We start from the raw sequence: 19,022 nt of genomic DNA, 5'->3' as shown, positions 1-19,022 counted from the left end.
AAAGCGATGCCTTTGAAACCATCGACAATACAAAAAGATGCTGCTCAGGGTAGAAGAATTATCATAAACTGGGTTCCCAGCCATATAGGGATCAGAGGCAATGAGCTTGCTGACAGATTAGCCGAAATCGCGGGGTATGCCCCCAAATCCATGATAATACATCAGACCCGAAGTTTATTAGGGGGAAAGTGTACGGGGGACGGCCAACCCCTTTCCTCCTGCAGCTTCACAGAGAGGAAACGAGACATTCCCCTCGGCCAGCTGGTACTCAGAGCACAGGCTATAAACCCACTGGCACTCTCTGAAATAAACAACAGAGGTACCGAAGTCATTCGCACAGAATGCGCCAGGTACCACTGTGCATGGCAGATCATACAAACAATAGAACATGAAGAGAGGTGTGCATGCATGCGGCGAGCCGAACGCCACATGATACACTATTGGAGAATTGCGGGCACACGCAATTCCTAAGAAAAACCCCCACAGAACACAGCCGTCATGCTGGTAAATAGATTATGCGAGATGTTTACACCACGGCTACAGGAGCGCCTGCTGGCAATCCCACCGCCACGGTAAGCACCGAGTGTCAGACCAACAAATGAGACACCCAAAAAAGCTGACACAGGCCGGGCCATAAGTGAAAGGCCCGGGCGAAGCCAGAACTTCGCAAATCTCAAGCAAGCAAGCAAGGGGAGCTTCATTCTTCGTGCCGTAAGTACGATTGACATCATGCCACCCAAAACTTCCGGAAAGGCTGCCAAGAAGGCCGGTAAGGCCCAAAAGTCTATCACCAAGGGTGATAAGAAGAAGAAGCGCAGGAGGAAGGGAGCTACAGCATCTACATTTTACAAGGGTGCTCAAGCAGGTCCACCCTGACACTGGTACTCCTCCAAGGCCATGTCTATCATGAACTCTTCGTGAATGACATTTTTGAACGCATTGCAGCTGAGGTTTCCCCGCCTGCACACTACAACAAGCGTTCCACCATCACCACCCGGGAGATTCAGCCCGCTGTCGGGTTTGTTGCTGCCCGGAGAACTGGCTAAGCACGCCGTTAGTGAGGGAACTAAGGCCGTCACCAAGTACACTTCTTCCAAGTAAATCTCTAGGTTGATGTTTTAAACTTGCCTCCTAGAACAACATCGGCTCCTTTAGGACCCACAGATCGTGTAAAGCAGAATACAATGACGTTAGTAACCCAATTGCCACCACTACCTTTCCGTAGTACTAGTATACTAGTAGTAGTATTAGTACTACTATACTGCTACTACTACTATACTACTACTATACTGCTGCCACCACTACATTGTTCTAGAAGTTCATGTTTTATTCCCAACATTGTGAAAATTTAAAATTATACTCCTATTACTACCACTACCATACTGTCCTTAAGTTTATTTATTATTACCAACATTGTGATAATCATAGACTACTACTACCATTACTGTCCTACATTTTTATTATTATCAAACATTGTGATAATCATACTACTAGTCCAGTACCATTATTGTCTATAAGTTAATTTATTTTTACCAACATTGTGAAAATCATAGTCTCAATAAGAATAATGACACTATCCATATCAATGGTATATAAAGAAAAACCACATTTCCCCCCTATTCAAGGAATGTGCAAATCAGGATAGTAGTTCACTAGGGCCAAACTACTATTTCTACTACAACTACTCCTCCTACCCCTGGTATTTTTATTTATTATTCAGTAGATAGCCCTTGGATCATGGCATTTGTTATTCGTCACTCAAAGTGAGCCATAAGATAAGTTTAGTTTTAGTGTGGTTTTGATTGCAATATATATATTATATATATATATAATATATATTGTGTGGTGTATAGGTATATATATGTATATATATGTATATGATATAGGAATGAGAGAGTGTATGTGTGTGTGTGTATGTATTATATAAAACTTTATTTATATAATATATATATATAATATAACAATATAATATACATATAATGAGAAGAGAGAGAGTGGTGTAAAATATACAGTATACACACACACACACAATATATATAATATATATACAATGAGAGAGAGAGGGTGTATATAACAGTTTTTTCAAAAATATATACATATATAACATATATACGCAATATAATATACGTATAATGAGAGAGAGAGAGAAAAAGTGTGTGTGTATGTATGTATATATATACAGTATTTATATACAATATATATATATTATATAATTTGTGTGTGTGTGTGTGTGTTGTGTGTCTATATATACATATAATAACAATAGGTATATATACAATGAGAGAGAGAGTGTGTATATGTGTGTATATATATACAATATATGTATACATGTATATATGTGTATATTATAGATAATTATATTATATATATATATATATATTATATGATAGAGAGGGAGTGTATGTGTGTGTATATATATATATACAGTATTTATATACAATATATATATATATATATAATAGAGAGAGTGTGTATGTGTGTGTATATATATATGTGTATATATATGTATATATATGTATACATTTTATGTGTGTGTATATATATATATATATATATATATATAATATATGTGTGTGTGTGTGTGTGTAGGTATAATATATATAAATATATATATATATTATATATATATATAAAATGAGAGAGAGTTTTATATATAGTATTTATATACAAATATATAATATATATATATAATATACACACACACATTAGGATATATATACAAGAGAGATAGAGAGATAGTGTATGTGTATATATATACAATATATATATGTATGTATGTAATATTATATGAAAGAGAGGCTGTGTATGTGTGTGGTAGCAGTGTGTACATTGTATGTATATGTGCTTATCAACATTATATAGCCGTTTGTTACATATGCTTATCACTATTATTATTTTGCCGTCTGTGTACATGTACCCCATTTGATAGGGACTTGTCTGTTTTTCATCTCTCTGAGAATTAATTTTAGGCCTGAAAAGGGCCGAGGATAATAGTTTTGTGTTGCAGGTATGCATCAAAAACCTTAGGCGCGCTCTCCGCGGATACGGCGAGAAAAGTTGGATGTCCTTAGGCATGATTGTGACTCTTGCGTGGATAGCGCACAGGTTGGTGTCCTCAAAGAGGCGACCAGGTAAGCCTCGGAAGCTTCTGCAGAGCCATGACAGCAGAGGACTGGAAGCGGAGGTCAGTTTGAAGTCCTGGGCAATCTCGCGAACGAGACGCTGGAAGGGCAGTTTGCGGATGAGGAGCTCAGTGCTCTTCTGGTAACGACGGATCTCACGGAGGGAAACGGTTCAGGCCTGTAACGAGGGGGCTTTTTGGGACACCTCCGGTAGCAGGGGCAGATTTACGTGCTCCCTTGGTGGCCACTGCTTGCGGGGGGCCTTGCCTCCGGAGATTTACGTGCAGTCTGTTTGGGTACGTGCCATTTTGCGATTTTGTATCTAAATAGATATAAAAACGCGCTCACGCTCAAGAGTAAATTTTATAGGAGAGCGAGCGGGACCTGGCCGAGTCGCGTGTGGGCGAGAGTGTGGCTTAATCCGCCTATTTCTGGTAAATATTGCCGGAGATACGGCACCTGTGAGGTCCTGAAAACGCGGCCCCCTTTGGACCCCATGTTGGATTCCAAGTGGATTGGTGAAGAAAAGGGCTATGGCCAAATCCATTGCAAGCCTTGTGCGCGTGAGCCTTGTCGATAACAAAGGCTTAGCAGAGGTTGTATTTGCAGAGCGGTCAGTTAAGATAAGCGCTCAGCTGAGTCGGCCGCCTCGCCGCTACGCAGACGGGGGCCCGGGGTAGCCTTACTCGCTCTCGCCCACCAGGAGAAATTATCAGCGGAAAACTGTTCGCTTCTCGGGGTATCACGTCTACGCGCTGCCACGTTCCGATGGGAAAAGAGGGCCCGATGACCCCGGTGAAGGCAACAATTCCTGCTCCGCAATAGCCGATGCACCGCACTGTGGAGAAGATGTTGAATCTCTTGCCGTCGAGATTTAACGGCCGGGGGACCCCTGAAATTGTACAACGTGTACAGCAGGCCACACTGTAGTAGCTTAGACATCAGCCAGGGATGTGCTTCCGAGCACACGACCGAGGATCATAGGGGGAGACTTCAATGCACACCACCCATCCTGGCTCCCTGCAGGGTACCGGATGCGGCTGGCCGTCACATAGCCAACGTGCTCGAGACATTCCCGAGATCGCTCTCCTCAACAGCCAGGAGCCAACGCATGGAGAGGAGGGGTCCTAGACCTCACCCTGGCCACTGCGACTCTGGTGGAGAGGATTGGCTGGCGTGTCGATGAGACCGTCCTAGTGACCATTATGGCACTATAACAACCCTCAGGATAGTGGCCCAGCCGAAATACCCCGACCGAATCCCAAAATGGAAAACAGACAAGGCCAACTGGCAGGCGTTCCAGAGCGCCTTGGCCGCTGTCTGAGAAGCAATGAACCCACACAGAGGGAAAAGTGGAAGTGCTACAAGCCCGACTTGTAAATGCCATTGATGAGGCAGCCTCATGACCATACCAAAATCGGCCTGGGTCCAGGAGTCACAAGGACGCCTGGTACTTCAATGACGAGATTAGGGAGGTCAACCACAGGGTAAAATGTGCGAAAACATTCCGAAAGGGAAAGAAAAACCCCCCACAAACCTAGCCCCCCTAAGGGAGGCGGTGAGGGATGCCAAAGGGAAAATGCCAGCAGAGTGAGGGAGGAAAAGTGGCTGGAATGGTGGAGTCTTTCGATCACCGTACCACCCCCTCAGAGCTATGGCAACGGGTCAGCGAGCCACCAGCCGCTCAGCCCCGAGATGCACGCACCACGACCCCCCGGCAGAGGCCAACAGACTGGCGCAAGAGTTCTCTGCGAGAACGAGCAGCGACGTCTGCCAGCCGAACTGAGGGCAAGACAAGAAGCTACAACAGACAGACTGCTCACATCAGAGAAAGGGCAGCCGAAACCGATAACTCAGACGTTATCTTTTTTTGAGGGAACTAAGAGATGCACACAAAGCCAGTCGCAACTCAGCCCGGGCGATGACGGGGTCTCGTACCCATCATCTCCCGCTGGGACTGGGAGGTGAGCTTGCATTCCTGCAAAATCATCAACAGGTCCTGGGGAAAATTCCACTCTACCCAGAGCTGGAAGAGGGCTACCATAGTTCCCATCCCTAAACCAAAGGAGCCGGGGAAGTACCGCCCCATCTCTCTCCTCAGCTGTTTTGGCCAAGACTGCCCAGAGGATGGGACTGAACCGGCTCCAATGGAAAATGGGAGCCCCACACGAACACCTCCAGGGTTCACCAGGGGCATGAGCACAGGCACAGCAAGCCACGCTCTTGAGCACAAAAACACGGGCGATCTGTGGCAGTATTCCTTGACCGGAGAAGGCTTCGAATTGGCAAGTCTCTTTCCCTTCAGGAGAGCCTGATCCAAAAAGGAATCAGAGGTAAGCTCTTGGCTTGGATAGGTGACTACTTTACGAATAGAACAGCAGAGCAAATTCCAAGGCACCTATCACAGCACATGCCACTAGAAAATGGAAAAGCCACAGGGTGGGGTTCTCAGTCCAGCCCTTTTAACACACTAATGTCCTGTATCCTCAACATAAACCTCCCAGTGGGGTGCAAGACATTCCCATGCAGACGATCTTGCATCATCTCCATGGACCACACAGCCTAACAAAGCCCAGCGTTGTCTGGACTTGGTATCCCAGGAGTGTTGCAGGACAGGAAATAAAGATCTCTGCAGCCAAATCCAAGGCCATGGCTTTTAGACAGAGAGTTCAAGGCACAAGTCTGAAAATCCAGGAATGGACCTGGAGTGGGTTCAGGAATACCCGTACCTTGGGAAGGATAGACCGGACCCTCCTCCGCCCGGAGGTCAGTACCTGCTTGACCCAACAAAGGCAAGACTGTCTGTCATGAGAGTAATGGGGTGGAAGACGATAGGGGCCAGACACAGAGTACTAAGATCTTCTACGTACATGCGTCAGGCCCATTGTAGACTATGCCTCCCTCGCTCTGATTTGGGATCAAGAGAAAAATATAAAGACCGATTGGAGACAGTCCAAAACGAAGCCCCCAGGGTCATTCTGGGTGCCCAAGGTGGGCGAAGGTCCTCAACCTCCTAGTGGAGAAAAACCTTCTCCCTTGGCCTCACGAATTGATCTAACGGGAGCCCCAATTTTTATCAAAGGTCATCAGGCTCCCCGGAACACAAGCCCAAGACACAAAATATAGACGCCTAGGGAAAAAGATAACGAGCTGTTTTCAAAACAACTCCTGGGTGTCTCACACAGCCCGGGTGCTAATACGCCATCAGCTCAAAGAACCATACTGGCCAAGGGCATGGACTCCCCCACACCCTGACTTTGTCGAAGCTCCCCCGGGGCACAAAACCCCGATAGAGTTTCGGTCATGAGAATGGCAAGCAAAAAGAATGAATATTGCACGCCTAGCTAAAGGGAGAAACCCAGAGGGTCATTGCAACCATCACCCTCGGGGAGCTGACATATTACACAGACGGATCGGTCGAAACCCCTTGACCCCCACTGCAGGCGCCGGCTTTGCAGCAAGGGATGCCAAAAATATCCATGAGGGTAAAAGACAAGCCTCCTCGCTACAGGGAGAGGTAGTGCATCATGGGAGCACTGAGACACGCGCAAAGGGGAAAAGGTCACGTGGTCATACACACAGACTCCAAAGGAGCCGTGACTGTCTTCAGCAGCGCTCACCCACTGGGCAACATCTACCTCCCGACAACCATCGGCACAATAACACAAAGGATGCTTGCTCAGGGTAGAAGAAATTTTCATAAACTGGGGTTTCCCCGCATATAGGGATCAGAGGCAATGAGCTTGCGACAGATTAGCCGAATCGGCCGGGGGATGCCCCAAATCCCATGAAATACATCAGAGCCGAAGTTTACTTAGGAGGAAGTGTACGGTGACGGCCAACCTTCCTCCTGCAGCTTCACAGAGAGGAACGAGACATTCCCCTCGGCCCGCTGGTATCAGATGCCACAGGCTATGAACCACTGGCACTCTCTGAAATAAACAACAGAGGTACCGAAGTCATTCTGACAGAATGCGCCTAGGTTACCACTGTGCATGGCAGATCATACAAACAATAGAACATGAAGAGAGGTGTTGCATGCATTGCGGCGAGCCGAACGCCACACTGAAACACTACTTGGAGAATTGCGTGCACACGCAATTCCTAAGACAAACCCCACAGAACACAGCCGTCGTGGGGTAAAGAGATTATGCGAGATGCTTACACCACGGCTACAGGAGCGCCTGCTGGCAATCCCACGCCACGGTAAGCACCGAGTGTCAGAACAACAAAGAGACACCCATAAAAAGCTGACACAGGCCGGGCCATAAGTGAAAGGCCGGCGAAGCCAGAACTTCGCAAATCTCAAGCAAGCAAGCAAGCAAGCAAGGGGAGCTTCTTTTCTTTTTGCCGTAAGTACGTTTGACATCATGCCACCCAAAACTTCCCGGGGAAAGGTGCCAAGAAGGCCGGTAAGGCCCAAAGTCTATCCCCAAGGGTGATAAGAAGAAGAAGCGCAGGAGGAAGGGAGAGTACAGCATCTCATCTACAAGGTGCTCAAGCAGGTCCACCCTGACACTGGATCTCCTCCAAGGCCATGTCTATCATGAAACTTTTCGTGAATGACATTTTGAACGCATGAAAGCTGAGGCTTCCGCTTGCAAAATACAACAAGCTTTCCACCATCACCAGCCGGGAGATTCAGACCGCTGTCAGGTTGTTGCTGCCCGGAAAAACTGGCTAAGCACGCCGTTAGTGAGGGAACAAAGGGCCCGTCACCAAGTACACTTCTTCCAAGAAAAAATCTCTGGGTTTGCATGTTTTATTTGCCTCCTAGAACAACATCGGCTCCTTTAGGAGCCACAGATCGTGATAAAGCAGATATACAATGACGTTAGTAACCCAATTGCCACCACTCCCTTCCTGTGTACTAGTACTACTAGTGTAGTATTAGACTATACTACGCTACTACTACTACTACTACTACTACTACTGCTGCCACCACTACCATTCTGTTCTAGAAGTTCATGTAATTTCCAACATGTGATAATTAATTATACTCCTTACTACCACTACCATTACTGTCCTATAAGTTATTATATTAAACCCAAAATTTTGGATATATATATATATATATTTATATATAATATATATATAATAATATTATATATATAAATTTTATATATATATATATTATATATAGATATATATATTTAAAAATATATATATATTATATATATTAATCACAATGTTTGGGAATAATAAATAAACTTATAGGACAGTAATGTAGTGGTAGTAATAGGGTATAATTTAATTATCACAATGTTGGCAATAATACATGAACTTCTAGAACAGAATGGTAGTGGTGGCAGCCAGTAGTAGTAGTAGTCGTAGTAGTAGTAGCAGTTGTAGTAGTACTAATACTAGTACTAGTAGTACTGGTACTAGCAGGAACGGTAGTGGTGGCAATTGGGTTGCTATCGTCCTTGTATATCTGCTTTATCACGATCTGTGGCTCCTAAAGGAGCCGATGGGTTCTAGGAGGCAAGTAAATCATGCAAACTAGAGATTACTTGGAAGAAGTGTACTTGGTGACGGCCTTAGTTCCCTCACTAACGGCGTGCTTAGCCAGTTCTCGGGCAGCAACAACCTGACAGCGGTCTGAATCTCCGGCTGGTGATGGTGGAAACGCTTGTTGTAGTGTGCAAGGCGGGAAGCCTCAGCTGCAATGCGTTCAAAAATGTCATTCACGAAAGAGTACATGATAGACATGGCCTTGGAGGAGATACCAGTGTCAGGGTGGACCTGCTTGAGCACCTTGTAGATGTAGATGCTGTAGCTCTCCTTCTCCTGCGCTCTTCTTCTTATCACCTTGGTGATAGACTTTGGGCCTTACCGGCCTTCTTGGCAGCCTTTCCGGAAGTTTTGGGTGGCATGATGTCAATCGTACTTACGGCACGAAGAATGAAGCTCCCCTTGCTTGCTTGCTTGCTTGAGATTTGCGAAGTTCTGGCTTCGCCCGGGCCTTTCACTTATGGCCCGGCCTGTGTCAGCTTTTTATGGCTGTCTCATTTGTTGGTCTGACACTCGGTGCTTACTGGCGGTGGGATTGCCAGCAGGCGCTCCTGTAGCCGTGGTGTAAGCATCTCGCATAATCTCTTTACCAGCACGACGGCTGTGTTCTGTGGGGTTTGTCTTAGGAATTGCGTGTGCACGCAATTCTCCAAGTAGTGTATCAGTGTGGCGTTCGGCTCGCCGCAATGCATGCAACACCTCTCTTCATGTTCTATTGTTTGTATGATCTGCATGCACAGTGGTAAACCTAGGCGCATTCTGTGCAGAATGACTTCGGTACCTCTGTTGTTTATTTCAGAGAGTGCGTGGTTCATAGCCTGTGGCATCTGAGTACCAGCTGGCCGAGGGGAATGTCTCGTTCCTCTCTGTGAAGCTGCAGGAGGAAGGAGTTGGCCGTCACCGTACACTTCCTCCTAAGTAAATTCGGCTCTGATGTATTATCATGGGATTTGGGGGCATACCCCGGCCGATTTCGGCTAATCTGTCAGCAAGCTCATTGCCTTGATCCCTATATGGCTGGGAACCAGTTTGATAATTCTTCTACCCTGAGCAAGCATCCTTGTGTTATTGTGCCGATGGTTGTCAGGAGGTAGATGTTGTCAGTGGGTGAGCGCTGCTGAAGACAGTCGACGGCTCCTTTGGAGTCTGTGTGTATGACCACGTGACCTTTTCTCCTGGACGCGTGTCTCAGTGCTCCATGATAGCAACTACCTCTGCCTGTAGCGAGGAGGCGTGTCTGTTACCCTCATGGATATTGTGGCATCCCTTGCTGCAAAGCCGGCGCCTGCAGTGTGGGTCAAGGGATCGACCGATCCGTCTGTGTAATATGTCAGGCTCCCCGGAGGGGTGATGGTTGCAATGACCCTCTGGGTTTCTGCCTTTAGGCTAGGCGTGCAATATTCATTCTTTTTGCTTGCCAGTCTCATGACCGAGAACTCTATCGAGGTTGTGCCCACGGCGGAGCTTCGACAAAGTCAGGGTGTGGGGAGTCCATGCCCTTGGCCAGTAGTGGTTCTTTGAGCTGATGGCGTATTAGCACCCTGGCTGTGTGAGACAGCCAGTTGTTGTTGTCAAACAGCTGGTTATCTTGTTCTAGGCGTCTGACTATTTTGTGTCTTAGGCTTGTGTTCCTGGGAGCCTGGATGACTTTGATAAGAATGGGCTGCCGTTAGATCAATTCGTGAGGCCAAGGGGAGAAGTTTGTCTCCACTAGGAGGTTGAGGGACCTTCGCCACCTTGGGCACCCAGAATGACCCTGGCGGCTTCGTTTTGGACTGTCTCCAATCGGTTTATATTTTCTCTTGATGCCAATCAGAGCGAGGGAGGCATAGTCTACAATGGGCCTGACAGCATGTACGTAGAATGATCTAGTACTCTGTGTCTGGCCCTATGCGTCTTCCACTCATTACTCTCATGACAGACAGTCTTGCCTTTGTTCGGTCAAGCAGGTACTGGACCTCCTGGCGGAAGGAGAGGGTCCGGTCTATCCTTACCCCAAGGTAAGGTATTCCTGAACCCACTCCAGGTCCATTCCCTGGATTTCAGACTTGTGCCTTGAACTCTCTGTCTCAAAGCCATGGCCTTGGATTTGGCTGCAGAGATCTTTAGTCCTGTCCTGCAACACTCTCGGATACCAAGTCCAGACAACGCTGGGCTTGTTTAGGCTGTGTGGTCAGTGGAGATGATAGCAAGATCGTCTGCATAGGAGATGATCTTGCACCCCACTGGAGGTTTATGTTGAGGGGATACAGGACATTAGTGTGTTAAAAAGGGCTGGACTGAGAACCCCACCCTGTGGCGTTCCATTTTCTAGTGGCATGTGCTGTGATAGGTGACCTTGGAATTGACTCTGGCGTTCTATCGTAAAGTAGTCACCTATCCAAGCCAAGAGCTTACTCTGATTCCTTTTTGGATCAGGCTCTCCTGAATGGCAAGAGGACTTGCCAATTCGAAAGCCTTTCCAGGTCAAGGAATACTGCCACAGATGCGCCCGTGTTATTGTGCTCAAGAGCGTGGCTATGCTGTGCGCTGTGCTCATGCCCTGGTGAACCGTGGAGGTGTTCGTGTGGGGCTCCCATTTTCCATTGGAGCCGGTTCAGTACCATCTCTCGGCAGTCTTGGCCAGACAGCTGAGGAGAGAGATGGGGCGGTACTTCCCCGGTCCTTTGGTTTAGGGATGGGAACTATGGTAGCCCTCTTCCAGCTCTGGGGTAGAGTGGAAGTTTCCCAGGACCTGTTGATGAGTTGCAGGAATGCAAGCTCACCTACCAGTCCCAGGCGGGAGATGATGGGTACGAGATCCCGTCATCGCCGGGGCTGAGTTGCGACTGGCTTTGTGTGCATCTCTTAGTTCCCTCAGAGAAAAGATAACGTCTGAGTATCGGGTTCGGCTGCCCTTTCTCTGATGGAGCAAGTCTGTTGGTTGTAGGCGTTCTTGTCTTGCCCTCAGTTCGGCTGGCAGACTGTCGCTGCTCGTTCTCGCAGAGAAACTCTTGCGCCAGTCTGTTGGCCTCTGCCTGGGGGTCGTGGTGCGTGCATCTCGGGCTGAGCGGCTGGTGGCTCGCTTGACCGTTGCCATAGCTCTGAGAGGGTGGTACGGTGATCGAAAGACTCACACCATTCCAGCCACTTTTCCTGCCTCACTCTGCTGGCAGTTTCCTTGGCATCCCTCACCGCCTCCCTTAGGAGGGCTAGGTTGTCGGGGTTCTTGCCTTCGGAAATGTTTTCGGCACATGTTTACCCTGTGTTGACCTCCCTAATCTCGTCATTGAAGTACCAGGCGTCCTTGTGGACTCCTGGACCAGGCCGAGTTTGGGTAAGGTTCAGTGAGGCTGCCTCATCAATGGCATTTACAAGTCTGGCTTGTAGCACTTCCACATTTCCCTCTGTGTGGGTTCATTGCTTCTCAGACAGCGGGCCAAGGCGCTCTGGAAACGCCTGCCAGTGGCCTTGTCTGTTTTCCATCTTGGATTCGGTCGTGGTATTTCGGCTGGGCCACTATCCATGAGGGTTGTTATAGTGCCATAATGGTCACTAGTGACGGTCTCATCGACACGCCAGCAATCCTCTCCACCAGAGTCGCAGTGGCCAGGGTGAGGTCTAGGACCCTCCTCTCACATGCGTGGCTCCTGGCTTTTGAGGAGAGCGATCTCGGGGAATGTCTCGAGCACGTTGGCTATGTGACGGCCAGCCGCATCCGGTACCTGCAGGGAGCCAGGATGGGGTGGTGTGCATTGAAGTCTCCCTATGATCACTCGGTCGTGTGCTGCGGAAGCACATACCTGGCTGATGTCTAAGCTACTACAGTGGGCCCTGCTGTACACGTTGTAAAATTTTTCAGGGGTCCCCCCAGTTAAATCTCGACGGCAAGAGATTCAACATCTTCTCCACAGTGCGGTGCATCGGCTATTGCGGAGCAGGAATTGTTGCCTTCACCAGGGTCATCAGGCCTTTTTTGCCATCGGAACGTGGCAGCGCGTAGACGTGATACCCTGAGAAGCGAACAGTTCCGCTGATAATGTCTCCTGGTGGGCGAGAGCGAGTAAGGCTACCGCGGGCCCCGTCTGCGTAGCGGCGAGGCGGCCGACCAGCTGAGCGCTATCTTAACTGACCGCTCTGCAAATACAACTCTGCTAACCCTTGTTATCGACAAAGGCTCACGCGCACAAGGCTTGCAAGGATTTGGCCATAGCCATTGCTTCCACAATCAATTTGGAATAACAGGGGCGTCAAGGAGGCCGCGTTACAGGACTCACAGGTGCCGTATCTCCGGCAATATTTCCCCAGCAGGAAATAGGCGGGATTAAGCACCCACTCTCGCAGCACACGCGACTCGGCCAGGTCCCGCTCGCTCTCCTATAAATTGACGTCTTGAGCGTGAGCGCTTTTCATTCTATTTAGATACAAACTCGCAAAATGGCACGTCCCAAAAGCAGACTGCACGTAAGTCTACCGGAGGCAAGGCCCCCGCAAGCAGTTGGCCACCAAGGCAGCACGAAGTCTGCCCCTGCTACGGAGGTGTCAAGAAGCCCCATCGTTACGGGCCCTGGAACCGTTGCCCTCCGTGAGATCCGTCGTTACCAGAAGAGCACTGAGCTCCTCATCCGCAAGCTGCCCTTCCAGCGTTCGTTCGCGAGATTGCCCAGGCTTCAAGACGACCTCCGCTTCCAGTCCTCTGCTGTCATGGCTCTGCAGGAAGTTTCCCGAGGCTTCCCTGGTCGGCCTCTTTGAGGACACCAACCTGTGCGCTATCCACGCAAGAGAGTCACAATCATCCCTAAGGACATCCAACTTGCTCGCCGTATCCGGAGAGCGCGCCAAAGGGTTTTTGATGCATACTCAACACAAAACTATTATCTCGGCCCTTTTCAGGGCCTAAAATTTAAAATTCTCAGAGAGATGAAATACAGAAAAAGTCATATCAAATGGTGTACATGTACACAGACGGCAAGAATAATAATAGTGATAAGCATATGAACAAACGGCTATATAATTTTGATAAGCACATATACATACAAAGTAACACTGCTACGCACACACATACACAGCCTCTTTTAATAATAATATACCAACATACATATATATATTGTATATATTAAACATACACTATCTCTCTGTCTCTCATTGTATATATATCATAATGTGTATATATATATATATATATATATATTTGTAATAAAATACTATATATATACTCTCTCTCATTGTATATATCATATTTTATATATATATATATATTTTATATATAACATACACACACACACACACACATATATATATATATGTATATATATATATATATATATAAAAATATATATATTGTATATTAATACGTATATATATACACACACATAAATTCCTCTCTCTCATATAATATACAACATACATATTATCTATCTATATATATACATTATACATATATATATATATTATAATATATATATATAATATATATTGTATATATAAAATGAAATATAATATACACACACATACACTCCCTCTCTATATATAATATATATATATTATATATATATAAGTTACATATATATACACATATAACATGTATACATATATATTGTATATATATACACAACATAACACACTCTCTCTCATTGTATATATATCCTATTGTGTATTACATGTATATAGACACACACACACACACACACACACACATATATATATATATATAATATTGTATATAAATACTGTATATATATATACATACATACACACACACTTCTCTCTCTCCTCTCATTATACGTATATTATATTGCGTATAATGTATATATATGATATATTGTTGAAAATACTGTATATATACACACTCTCTCTTCATTGTATATATATTATATATATTGTGTGTGTGTGTATACTTATATATTTACACACACTCTCTCTTCTCTCATTATATGTATATTATATTGTATAATATATTATATATATATATATAAATAATGTATATATATATAAAACCCACACACACACATACACTCTCTCATTCCTATATCATAAACATATATATACATATATATACCTATACACACACACAATTTTATATATATATATAATTATATATATATATGCAATCAAGCCCACACTAACACTAAACATTATCTTATGCTCCACTTGAGTGACAGAATAAACAAATGCCATGATCCAAGGTCTATTATGAATAAAAAAATAAATATACCAGGAGTAGGGGGAAAGTGTTGTAGTAGAAGTAGTAGTAGGCCCTAGTGAACTACTATCCTGATTTGCACATTCCTTGAATAGGCGGGAAATGTGTTTTTCTTTTAATACCATTGATATGGATAGGTCATTATTCTTATGAGACTATGATTATCACAATTTTGGGTAAGAATAAATTAATTATAGGACAATAATGGAAATGGACTAGTAGTATGATTATCACAATTTTTGATAATAATAAACATGTAGGACAGTAATGGTAGTAGTAGTACTATGATTATCACAATGTTGGTAATAATAAATAAAACTTATAGGACAGTAATGGTAGTGGTAGTAATAGGAGTATAATTAATTATCCCAATGTTGGCAATAATACATGAACTTCTAGAACAGAATGGTAGTGGTGGCAGCAGTAGAGTAGTAGTAGTAGTAGTAGTAGCAGTAGTAGTAGTATAATACTACTACTAGTAGTACTAGTACTAGCGGGAAAAGGTAGTGGTGGCAATTGGTTACTAACGTATTGTATATCGCTTTATCACGTTTCTGTGGTCCTAAAGGAGCCGATGTTGTTCTAGGAGGCAAGTAAATCATGCAACCCAGAGATTTTCTTGGAAGAAGGTACTGTGACGGCCTTAGTTCCCTCACTAACGGCGTGCTTAGCCAGTTCTCCCGGGCAGCAACAACCCGACAGCGGTTGAATCTCCCCGGTGGTGATGGTGGAACGCTTGTTGTGTGTGCAAGGGCGGGAAAGCCTCAGCTGCAATGCGTTCAAAATGTCATTCACGAAAGAGTTATGATAGACATGGCCTTGGGGGAGATACCAGTGTCAGGGTGGACTGCTTGAGCACCTTGTAGATGTAGATGCTGTAGCTCTCCTTCCTCCTGCGCTTCTTCTTCTTTTCACCTTGGGGATAGACTTTGGGGCCCTTTCCCGGGCCCTTTGGGAGCCTTTCCGGAAGTTTGGGTGGCATGATGTCAATCGTACTTACGGCACGAAGAATGAAGCTCCCCTTGGGTTTCTTGCTTGCTGCTTGAGATTTTCGAAGTTCTGGCTTCGCCCGGGGCCCTTTTATTATGGCCCGGCCTGTGTCAGCTTTTATGGCTGTCTCATTTGTTGGTTTTGACACTCGGGGGCTTACCGTGGCGGTGGGATTGCCAGCAGGCGCTCCTGTAGCCGTGGTGTAAGCATCTCGCATATCTCTTTACCCGCACGACGGCTGTGTTTTGTGGGTTTGTCTTAGGAATTGCGTGTGCACGCAATTCTCCAAGTTTGTGTACAGTGTGGCGTTCGGCTCGCCGCAATGCATGCAAAAACCCCCTCTCATGTTCATTGTTTTTTGATCTGCCATGAAAAGTGGAACCTAGGCGCATTCTGTGCAGAAGACTTCGGTACCTCTGTTGTTTATTTTAGAGAGTGCCAGTGGTTCATAGCCGTGGCATTGAGTACCAGCTGGCCGAGGGGGAATGTCTCGTTTCTCTGTGAAGCTGCAGGAGGAAGGAGTTGGCCCTCACCGTACACTTCCTAAGTAAACTTCGGCTCTGAGTATTATCATGGGATTTGGGGGCATACCCCCGGCCCATTTCGGCTAACTGTCAGCAAGTCATTGCCTCTGATCCCTATATGGCTGGGAACCCCGTTTATGATAATTCTTCTACCTGAGCAAGCATCCTTTGGTTATTGTGCCCATGGTGTCAGGAGGTAGATGTGTCAGTGGGTGAGCGCTGCTGAAGACAGTGACGGCTCCTTTGGAGTCTGTGTGTATGACCACGTGACCTTTTTTCCTGGACGCGTGTCTCAGTGCTCCCATGATAGCAACTACCCTGCCTGTAGCGAGGGGGCGTTGTCTGTTACCCTCCTTTGGGTATTGTGGATCCCTTGCTGCAAAGCGGCGCCTGCAGTGGGGCAAGGGATCGACCGATCGTTGTTAATATGTCAGGCTCACCGGAGGGGTGATGGTTTCAATGACCCCCTGGGTTTCTGCCTTTAGGCTAGGCGTGCAAATTTATTCTTTTTTCTTGCCAGTATCATGACGAGAACTCTATCGAGGTTTGTGCCCACGGCGGAGCTTCGACCAAAGTCGGGTGTGGGGAGTCCATGCCTTGGCAGTAGTGGTTTTTTGAGCTGATGGGGTATTAGCACCCTGGCTGTGTGAGACAGCCAGGAGTTGTTGCAAACAGCTCGTTTCTTTTTCTAGGCGTTGACTATTTTGTGTCTTAGGCTTGTGTTCCCGGGAGCCTGGATGACCTTTTATAAGAATGGGCTGCCGTTAGATCAATTTGTGAGGCCAAGGGGAGAAGGTTGTCTCCACTAGGAGGTTGAGGACCTTCGCCACCTTGGGGCACCCAGAATGACCCTGGCGGCTTCGTTTGGACTGTCTCAATCGGTCTTATATTTGGACTGTCTCCAATCGGTCTTTATATTTTCTCTTGATGCCCAAACAGAGCGAGGGAGGCATAGTCTACAATGGCCTGACAGATGTACGTAGAATGATCTTAGTACTCTGTGTCTGGCCCCTATGCGTCTTCCACTCATTACTCTCATGACAGACATTCTTGCCCTTGTTCGGTCAAGCAGGTACTGGACCTCCTGGCGGAAGAGAGGGTCCCTCTATCCTTACCCAAGGTACAGGTATTCCTGAACCCACTCCCGGTCCATTTCCCCCATTTTCAGACTTTTGCCTTTAACTCTCTGTCTCAAAGCCATGGCCCTTTGGGTTTGGCTGCAGAGATCTGTAGCCTGTCCCGCAACACTCCTCGGATACCAAGTCCAGACAACGCTGGGCTTTGTTTAGGTGTGGTCCAGTGGAGATGATAGCAAGGGTTGTCTGCATAGGGATGATCTTGCACCCACTGGGAGGTTTTTGTTGAGGATACAGGACATTTGTGTGTTAAAAAGGGCTGGATGAGAACCCACCCCGTGGCGTTCCATTTCTAGTGGCATGTGCTGGATAGGTGACCTGGAATTTGACTCTGGCTGTTCTTTTTCGTAAAGTAGTCACCTATCCAAGCCAAGAGCTTACCTCTGATTCCTTTTGGATCAGTCTCTCCTGAATTGCAAGAGTACTTGCCAATTCGAAAGCCTTCTCCAGGTCAAGGAATACTGCCACAGATGCGCCCCTGTTTATTGTGCTCAAGAGCGTGGCTATGCTGTGCGCTGTGCTCTGCCCTGGTGAACCGTGGAGGTGTTCGTGTGGGGCTCCCATTTTCCATTGGAGCCGGTTTAGTACATCCCCTCGGCAGTTTTGGCCAGACAGCTGAGGAGAGAGATGGGGCGGTACTTCCCCGGGTCCTTTGGTTTTGGGATGGGAACTATGGTAGCCCTTTCCAGCTCTGGGGTAGAGTGGAAGTTTTCCCCGGACTGTTTATGAGTTTCAGGAAGCAAGCTCACCTACCAGTCCCAGGCGGGAGATGATGGGGTACGAGATCCCGTCATCGCCCGGGGCTGAGTTGCGACTGGCTTTGTGTGCATCTCTTAGTTCCCTCAGAGAAAAGAAACGTTCTGGGGTTACGGGTTCGGTGCCCTTTCTCTGATGTTTAGCAAGTCTGTCTGGTTGTAGGCGTCTTGCTTGCCCTCAGTTCGGCTGGCAGACTGTCGCTGCTCGTTCTCGCAGAGAACTCTTGCGCCAGTCTGTTGGCCTCTGCCTGGGGGGGCGTGGGTTTCGTGCATCTCGGGGGCTGAGCGGCTGGTGGCTCGCTTGACCCGTTGCCATAGCTTGAGAGGGTGGTACGGTGATCGAAAGACTCACACCATTCCAGCCACTTTTCCTGCCTCACTCTGCTGGCAGTTTCCTGGCATCCCCCACCGCCTCCCTTTGGAGGGCTAGGTTGTCGGGGGTTCTTTGCCTTCGGAAATGTTTCGGCACCTGTTTACCCGTGGTTGACCTCCTAAACTCGTCATGAAGTACCAGGCGTCCTTGTGACTCCTGGACCCAAAGGCGAGTTTTGGGTATGGCAGTGAGGCTGCCTCATCAATGGCATTTACAAGTCTGGCTTGTAGCACTTCCACATTTTCCCCCTGTGTGGGTTCATTGCTTCTCAGACAGCGGGCCAAGGGGCTCTGGGAAAGCCTGCCAGTTGGCCTTGTCTGTTTTCCATCTTGGATTCGGTCGTGGTATTTTGGCTGGGCCACTATCCCTGAGGGTTGTTATAGTTTCCATAATGGTCACTAGTGACGGTCTCATCGACACGCCAGCC

At 46.9% G+C, this 19,022-nt stretch overlaps 6 pseudogenes; 3 read left to right on the top strand and 3 right to left on the bottom strand.

Annotated features, from left to right (window-relative positions):
* Positions 1-698: 698 nt before the first annotated feature.
* LOC119571244 lies at positions 699-1,101 on the top strand (annotated as a pseudogene).
* Positions 1,102-3,023: 1,922 nt separating this feature from the next.
* Positions 3,024-3,429, bottom strand: LOC119571243 (annotated as a pseudogene).
* A 4,063-nt stretch (positions 3,430-7,492) lies between these two features.
* LOC119571248 lies at positions 7,493-7,899 on the top strand (annotated as a pseudogene).
* A 732-nt stretch (positions 7,900-8,631) lies between these two features.
* On the bottom strand, positions 8,632-8,998 carry LOC119571245 (annotated as a pseudogene).
* A 3,656-nt stretch (positions 8,999-12,654) lies between these two features.
* Positions 12,655-13,613, top strand: LOC119571247 (annotated as a pseudogene).
* Positions 13,614-15,399: 1,786 nt separating this feature from the next.
* Positions 15,400-15,799, bottom strand: LOC119571246 (annotated as a pseudogene).
* Positions 15,800-19,022: the final 3,223 nt, after the last annotated feature.

This window comes from Penaeus monodon, unplaced genomic scaffold, assembly GCF_015228065.2.
Source record: "Penaeus monodon isolate SGIC_2016 unplaced genomic scaffold, NSTDA_Pmon_1 PmonScaffold_5633, whole genome shotgun sequence".
NCBI lineage: Eukaryota > Metazoa > Arthropoda > Malacostraca > Decapoda > Penaeidae > Penaeus > Penaeus monodon.
The sequence above is the reverse complement of the archived record's forward strand: the minus strand, read 5'-3'. Positions and strand labels throughout refer to the sequence as shown.